Genomic DNA, 6,688 nt, shown 5'->3' with positions numbered 1-6,688 from the left:
TTCTGGCCAGCAGGGACGACGCCACGGGCTAGCCCGGCCGCGCCTGGAGCCACCCTGGCCTGGCGCCCGGCTCCTCCTCAGCCGCCACAGCCCGCCCCCTCCAGCGGGTGAGTGGGTTGGCGGGAGGGTGGGGCTCGGAATGAGCGGGAGAGTGAGGGAGAGAGGGGAAGTCTGCTGTGGGGACTCCGCCAGGCGCCTCGTGAGCGGCAGGAGGGCGGGAGAGGGAGCGGAACCCTCCCGAGAGACCAAAACCGGCCAGTCCTCCCAGGACGCGCAGCGGCTCCTGGGCTGGCAGCCCCTGCTTCAGGCGAGGCGAGGGAGGGAGGGGCGCCTGGGGCCCGCTCCCCACCCCCGACAGCCAGTCAGAGCGGCAGGTGGACGGCTCTCCTCTCCAGGGACCGGTTACCAAGGAGTCTCACCTGCCCTTGGGGAGGGAGGGAGGGAGAGGAAGCCCCCACCCCACCCCGGGCTCCAGCAGACCCCCTGCTGCTGGAAGCCATATCGAATGCCTCGTCAGCTGCTTCCACAACCACGGACTGGGAATCTTTGGGTGGGCGGGTTTTTGTTTTTTTTTAATTTTATTTAGTCAGAGGCAACCATTTCTCTCCTGACAACACTCCCTCTGGTACCTAGCGGCGGCCCCGCTTTCCCGGCTAACCTTTCCACGCCGCTCCGATCTCGCCACCCCCTCTGTCGGGACCCTGCGGGCTTGTATATACAGTAGCAGCAAATCCGCAACGTGGCGATACAAGACATCTGTTATAGACGTGCAAATGCTCCTGGCAGGCTCCCCCGTCGGCTTTGCAAGACATACACTAAATAATAAACGCGGGTGGCTTGAAGCAAGCTGATTTCGTATAAATATGTCATAAGCTGATAAGCGTGTGTGAATGAAGCTTCTTTTTGCGTGGGGTTGATAATTGTTCCTCCTTGGCGCAGTGCGTTCCAGAAGAAAAGGAAGACAAAGCAGGAGTTTGTCCGAAAGGCCATGCAATGGCATTCAGAAAGCTCCCTTCTACTGTTGCATGCCACCCCGGTCTCTCAGCGGTGCAAGATTCCAGGGGTTCCAGATGCTTTATCCAGGGTTTGTGTTTGCTTTTGGAAAATGAGGCACAGCAGAGACTCTGGTATCTTTATGATAAAGTATATGGTTTATACACATACACACACACACACAACATGAGCCTATGGCGGAGGGGTTCTCAGCATTGACACCCCAAGTAGGTCTTGTTTCTCCCATAGCTGCAGCCTTGGGTGCAAACGGAAATCAGACATCCTGCTCTGACCCTCTCTCCAGCTTGCTGCCTTTAACCTGTCACCTTTTTTCCTCTAGGTCACATCACAGCCAACCCTAAAACTCTCCTTCGAACTCTGCCTTTGTCTTGTTAACTAATTCTGAGTTGGGGGGGCTCCTCCCATTTGCCATTTGGTACAGAGCTTTCCTTTGGCTTTCCTAATGGCAAAACATTTTTAGAAGCCAAATACCTTTGGGACATCGCACATGCAATGTCACTCATGTCCCCCCCCCCCCCGCAGTCTTCCTTACAGTTTGGTGCCTCTGATTGCAACACAGTCAGATTCTCAGATTCTCAAAGCCATTCACTCTTTCCTGTCCCTGCCACATTTTTACTTCCTTGGACTTACAGAAGCATTTCTGTCAATCTCCTGTACTCTGGCCAATCAGTCCAATGGCTGTTCTGGACAGGACTCATAGAAAGAGCGTTCCTGCCAGGGCTGCCTCTCTGGCAGTCTGCTCAATCCCATAGTTTTTCTGTTTAGAGACACATTGGAGGGACCTCTTTGCCATAACTATACTTTTGGATTAAGAATGTGTGTAATGGTCCAGTTGCCTACATAAGTGTTGTGGCAGTGCTATTGCGATAAAAATGGCAAGTTGCAGTACTACCAAGTACGTAAAAATGTTACCAGCCACCACTGAAAATACACTCAACATAAAGCAGTAATTAAAATCAAAGTTAAAAATAAAATACAATGGAGCAGAAAGACTATGGTATCTTTAATGCCAGAGGTGGAGGAGGTGTGAAGCACTTTAAGGGTTGTTGTTTTTTGCCTTTGGTGGTGTTGCAGCAACGAAAAGGGCAAATGCAGTGTTAGGAATTATTAGGAAAGTTGCAAATGATAGGTCAGCAAATAAATCCACATTAAGGATACAGTACTGTGTTTTGTTCTGATCGCACCACTTCAAAAATAATACAGATGAGATAAAAAGGACTGAAGAAAAAGGAGTTAGTTTTGACAGTAATGTGCAATTAACATTTTATATGACATATGGAGAGAGCACAGAAGTTGTTCACAATTGTCTTTCAGTGTTCAATAAGATCGTTGGCATTAAGTTCTATTTGCCAGTGAGCAACAGCCAACCACAAGGATCTTGCTTGTGACATGAAACCCTCTTCTTTTGTATAAATGATCTGAGGTTAGAGCAGGGAAAACATAGGTCGGTTGTCTCTCTAATTTCTTAAATGCCAGAAGGCTTTTGGTTACTCTTCTAATAACAGGGTAGAATCTATTACCCTTTCTTATAAACTATTTTAAAGGACAACTATGCTGGTTGTCTTGGTCCTAGTAGTACATTGTAGAGAGCACAGTGTTTTGGTGTGATAGATTGCCTGATCCTGTGCCTCATGCTCCAGATGTTGTTGGAACCCAAATCCTATCAGCCCAAGTCACTGTGATCAATAGTCAGGAATAATTGGAGTTGTGGTCCAGCAACATTTGGAGGGCCACCGATTCCCCACTCCTGATTGATGGCAGCATATTTGACCACAGGGCTCGGAGCTGCCTAAATGTGGTTTCTTCACATAGCTGTGTGGCAGAGCTATCAGTTTAAGTAGGTTGAATTGCACATATGCAGTTTTGTTTGTGTCTAATAAAGTAACAGGCTTGCCTTCCTTGAGTCTTAATGTTTATTTGGCCACTTTTAAATTCTTAATAGATTTGGTATCGCAGGCTGGCCTATTACTCTTGCAGCACACTTCTATGAACGTTTTCTCAGGAAGTGAGGTTGGATTGAGCTTGGGAGTTACATGCCTACCTGGAGCAAGCATCACTGAACCCAATTGTACATACAATGGTATTAAAGGAGGCAGTGATGGCCACCAACATGGATGGCTTTAGAAAAGGACTAGACAAATACATGGAGGAGAAGGCAATTCACAGTTACTAGCCACAATGGCTATGTGCTGCCTCCACTGCCAGTAGCAATATGCCTGTGAATAAAGTTTGCTGAGAACTACAAGTGGGCAGAATGTTTGTGCTTATTGTGTTGATTACATTTATATACCACCTTTGCTTCCAAAAATCTCAAGGTTGTGTACTTGGTTCTCCTCTCTGTTTCATCCTGCAACAACCGTGTGAGGTAGATTAGGCTGAAAAATGGTGACTAGCCCGAGGTCACCTAGTTAGCTTCCTGGCTGAGTGGGGCTTTGAACCCTGGTCTCCCAGGTCATAGTCCAACACTCTAACCTTTACACCACAGTTGCAGGCTTCCCGCAGGCATCTGGTTGGCCACTGTGAGAATAAGATGCTTGACTTGATGCGTCATTGGCCTGATCCATCAGGCTCATCTTATGTTCTTAAGATCATCTTCATATTTTTGAGCAATAGTTCCACATGCTTTCCGAGTACCCATGTAGCTGCATTTCCCTTTACTTCTCTCCTCTATCTTATTTTTGTTTTTCTTTGATAACTTCTACTATACTTTCCCGTTTCCCTTCTTTCTTATAATATCTGCAATCTCAGTTCTCCAAGTATAGCTAAAACATCAACATACACACACGAAGCAATCTTATGGGAACCTAAGGATTGCAGGCATACAAGATAAGAAAAATGAGGGAGAGGAACCCAAAATAACCCTGTGGCCATGGAATGCAGACTGAGTTTGGGGGGAGAGGGACAGAGAGAACAGAAAATCCGAGTGGGAGGGGAAATGGAAAGGAGTATCCTAGAAACAGGAATATTCCGCTCCACAACATTGTGTACCAGGTCCCTATCCTCTTACTAAATTTGGTTGCTTACTTTCAGTATTTTATCTCTCTTCTTTCCACTTTTGAGAGGTTGGGTTATATTGGCCATCTTATTCGGTTTTTTAAAATTTGCAATGAATATGAATAGAAGTAGTAATTTTAAAGGATTACTGCAGAATTGCTATACAGTTCTACATTTCTATCACATCTTCCTGGCTTACTCAAAATGCCTTCAATATTGCATCCAAAATAAATGCAGTTATGCACTACACATAACAAAGGGTTTCTTGGGGAGAGGTTTTTTCTCCCTCGGTAATCGTACTTTTGTGAAAAGCACTAAAGCAGATGCTTCTTTGAGGTAGTAGAAGTAATCACATCATTTGTGTTTGTGAATGTATATATTTGCTTTTTCCAAGATAAACTTGGCAACAGAGAATGTGATCTTATGCCAGTACAGTATAAGACAATGAAGACTCATTGGTTGGAATCAACATTTTCATACTCCTAATTCCACACCACTCATATAGGTAATAAGTATTGTTAAAGGAAACAGCAAGCATGTGACAGAGGCATCTATGAAGATTAAACTGTTAGGAGAATAGATGCTGCCTGTTCCTGGAAGGAACGTGTCAGGGAACTGACATCGGAGCTAGAGGCGGAGGGTAGGCTCTCAAATGATGCTGGAGAAGGGCCCAGCAGGGAGAGAAGCAGCTCAGCAGATGGGGAAGAAAATCAGCGCAACACCAGGGATAAAGGGGGGCAGATGGGGAAATCGGAGAGAGGGCTCCAGGACTCTTCACCGGACACCAGCGGGGAGAGCACGGGTCCTCCGCTACCCACGCCCTCCCTGCGCAGAAGACTTCCGCGCAGGGAGAGTAGGAGGAGACTTGGCGTCAAACAACTTTTATGTTGGAAAAGGTTTAAGAAACGCCCACTGACGGATTCTGCTAGCGACTGAGGCAGCCACGAAGTGAAGGGCTGTCCAGACTGAAAGGTTTAACAAGGCAACACAGCCAGGAGTGGTGGTAACTTACGCACGAGCAACTTGCAAAGACAATGGTACTTGAGCTGTGATTATATGCCTCATCTCCACCCCATGCATTTAAAGCACATCCAACATACATTTATAGGACATGACCTCCCCCAGAGAATCAAGGGAACTGTAGTTTATTATGGATGCTGGGGGTTGTAAATCTGTGGGGGAAACTACACTTCCCATTATTCTTTGGAGGAAGTCGTGTGCTTTAAATGTCCATTGAACGTGCTTTAAATGTATAGCTTGCATCTAGGTTCTTCAAAACCAGAGTGCTAAGGAAGATTGCTGGTTTCAAAGTGAGCTTGTTATCTACCACCAGTCTCTGGATTGTGGTGCAGATAATATGCTGGACATTCTTTCCTTGGAGCAGCTAGAACAAGGCATATGTGTGTTAACAGATTCAATATGTGAGCCCAGGTTTTTGCCAGATCCAGCTAATCGTAAATCACAGCATGAACAGAAATAATTTCCCATCGTTTCCAAGCATGTGGTATTCTAAGACGGTTGCTTTCAAGGACAGATTTCATAGAGAAAAATAGATAATTAGTAAGAGCCAGTCACAGCTGGGGCAAAGATGTCAAAATACAAGCAATTCATTTTATGTTCTCGTCATTAAATATTTTGCAGTGCAGGCATGATTTTAACCTTCCTTTTAAAGGCCAGCAAAAATAGCATGCAGTTTGCAATACGGCCAGAGTTAGATGCGCAATACAATCCTGCTGTGTGCAGATGAGAGAAAGAGAGTCATTTAAATTGCTGCTTCCACTTGCTCCTTTGCAAGCACTACTGTGCAGCTGCCAGACTCCTTTCAGAGTTGAGAGAAAATAAAAGTGGTGGATAAACACTGCCTAAAAGGAATTTATTAAAAACTCTTTTTAACAGAACCTGAACGGCCTTTTCCTGTACTCCCTCGTACTCAGAGTATAAACCCGTCTGTGTGCCATCATGAATGTAATACTTAGGTTCCCTCTGGAGGTTTAGTACTGCTGGGGACAGCAATAAAAGTCAAGGCTTTCCTCTCCCCTAGCATGCTGATGTGATTCCCCCCTTCCCCCCCCCTTCCACTCTTTGGAAAGATCCCTGTGGGCTAGTCCATTAATGGAAGAAGAGTGCACTGGCTTAACTCTTAGCTTAAAAAAAAAAAAAAACACAACAGCTTGCATAAATATTGTGTATTTGTGCAGAGAGAATCTAGGAGCTTCAATGCCAATAGCAAAAGTTCCCACCACTTGGAGAAATATGTCATTAAACAAATTATAGCATTAACAAATAAAGTAACGCCTGAGGAAACTTGTGGTACAGACTTATTGGAGCTGTTGTAGAACGGCACCATTTTAAACCACACTGCTGTCTGCCTAAATCTTTCAAAGTGATGTGTTGTTAAAAAAGCTTTAGCTGCGTATTGTAATATAAGTTGCAATTATTCTTTTAGAGGTGTAAGCACTGGTTTTATATATTGTGACTTCTGGAGAAACTGCGTGGCTAGTGCAAAATACTGGCCCTCAGTCATGAGGAGGGTGAAGCTGTTGCATCAGGCAGGAAATCTGGATTTATGTGTGTCAGAATTTCACCCCTCTCACCTAATCATTACTACAGTGGTACCTTGGGTTACATACGCTTCAGGTTACATATGCTTCAGGTTACAGACTCCACTAACCCAGAAATA

General features: G+C 45.4%; 1 protein-coding gene across 1 annotated transcript in view; it reads left to right on the top strand.

The window, feature by feature from the left end:
- The first annotated feature begins 87 nt into the window (after positions 1-87).
- The window catches only part of MAP3K13 (mitogen-activated protein kinase kinase kinase 13), an 85,463-nt gene continuing 78,862 nt past the window's right edge, over positions 88-6,688 (top strand). Inside the window, exon 1 of the mRNA XM_081192578.1 lies at positions 88-107. The gene's annotated coding sequence lies outside the window, so the exon portion shown is untranslated. The remainder of the gene's footprint in view (positions 108-6,688) is intronic.

Source organism: Podarcis bocagei (assembly GCF_964188305.1).
Source record: "Podarcis bocagei genome assembly, chromosome: 4".
Classification (NCBI taxonomy): Eukaryota; Metazoa; Chordata; class Lepidosauria; order Squamata; family Lacertidae; genus Podarcis; species Podarcis bocagei.
Note: the sequence above shows the minus strand (reverse complement) of the source record. Positions and strands in the feature narration are given on the sequence as shown.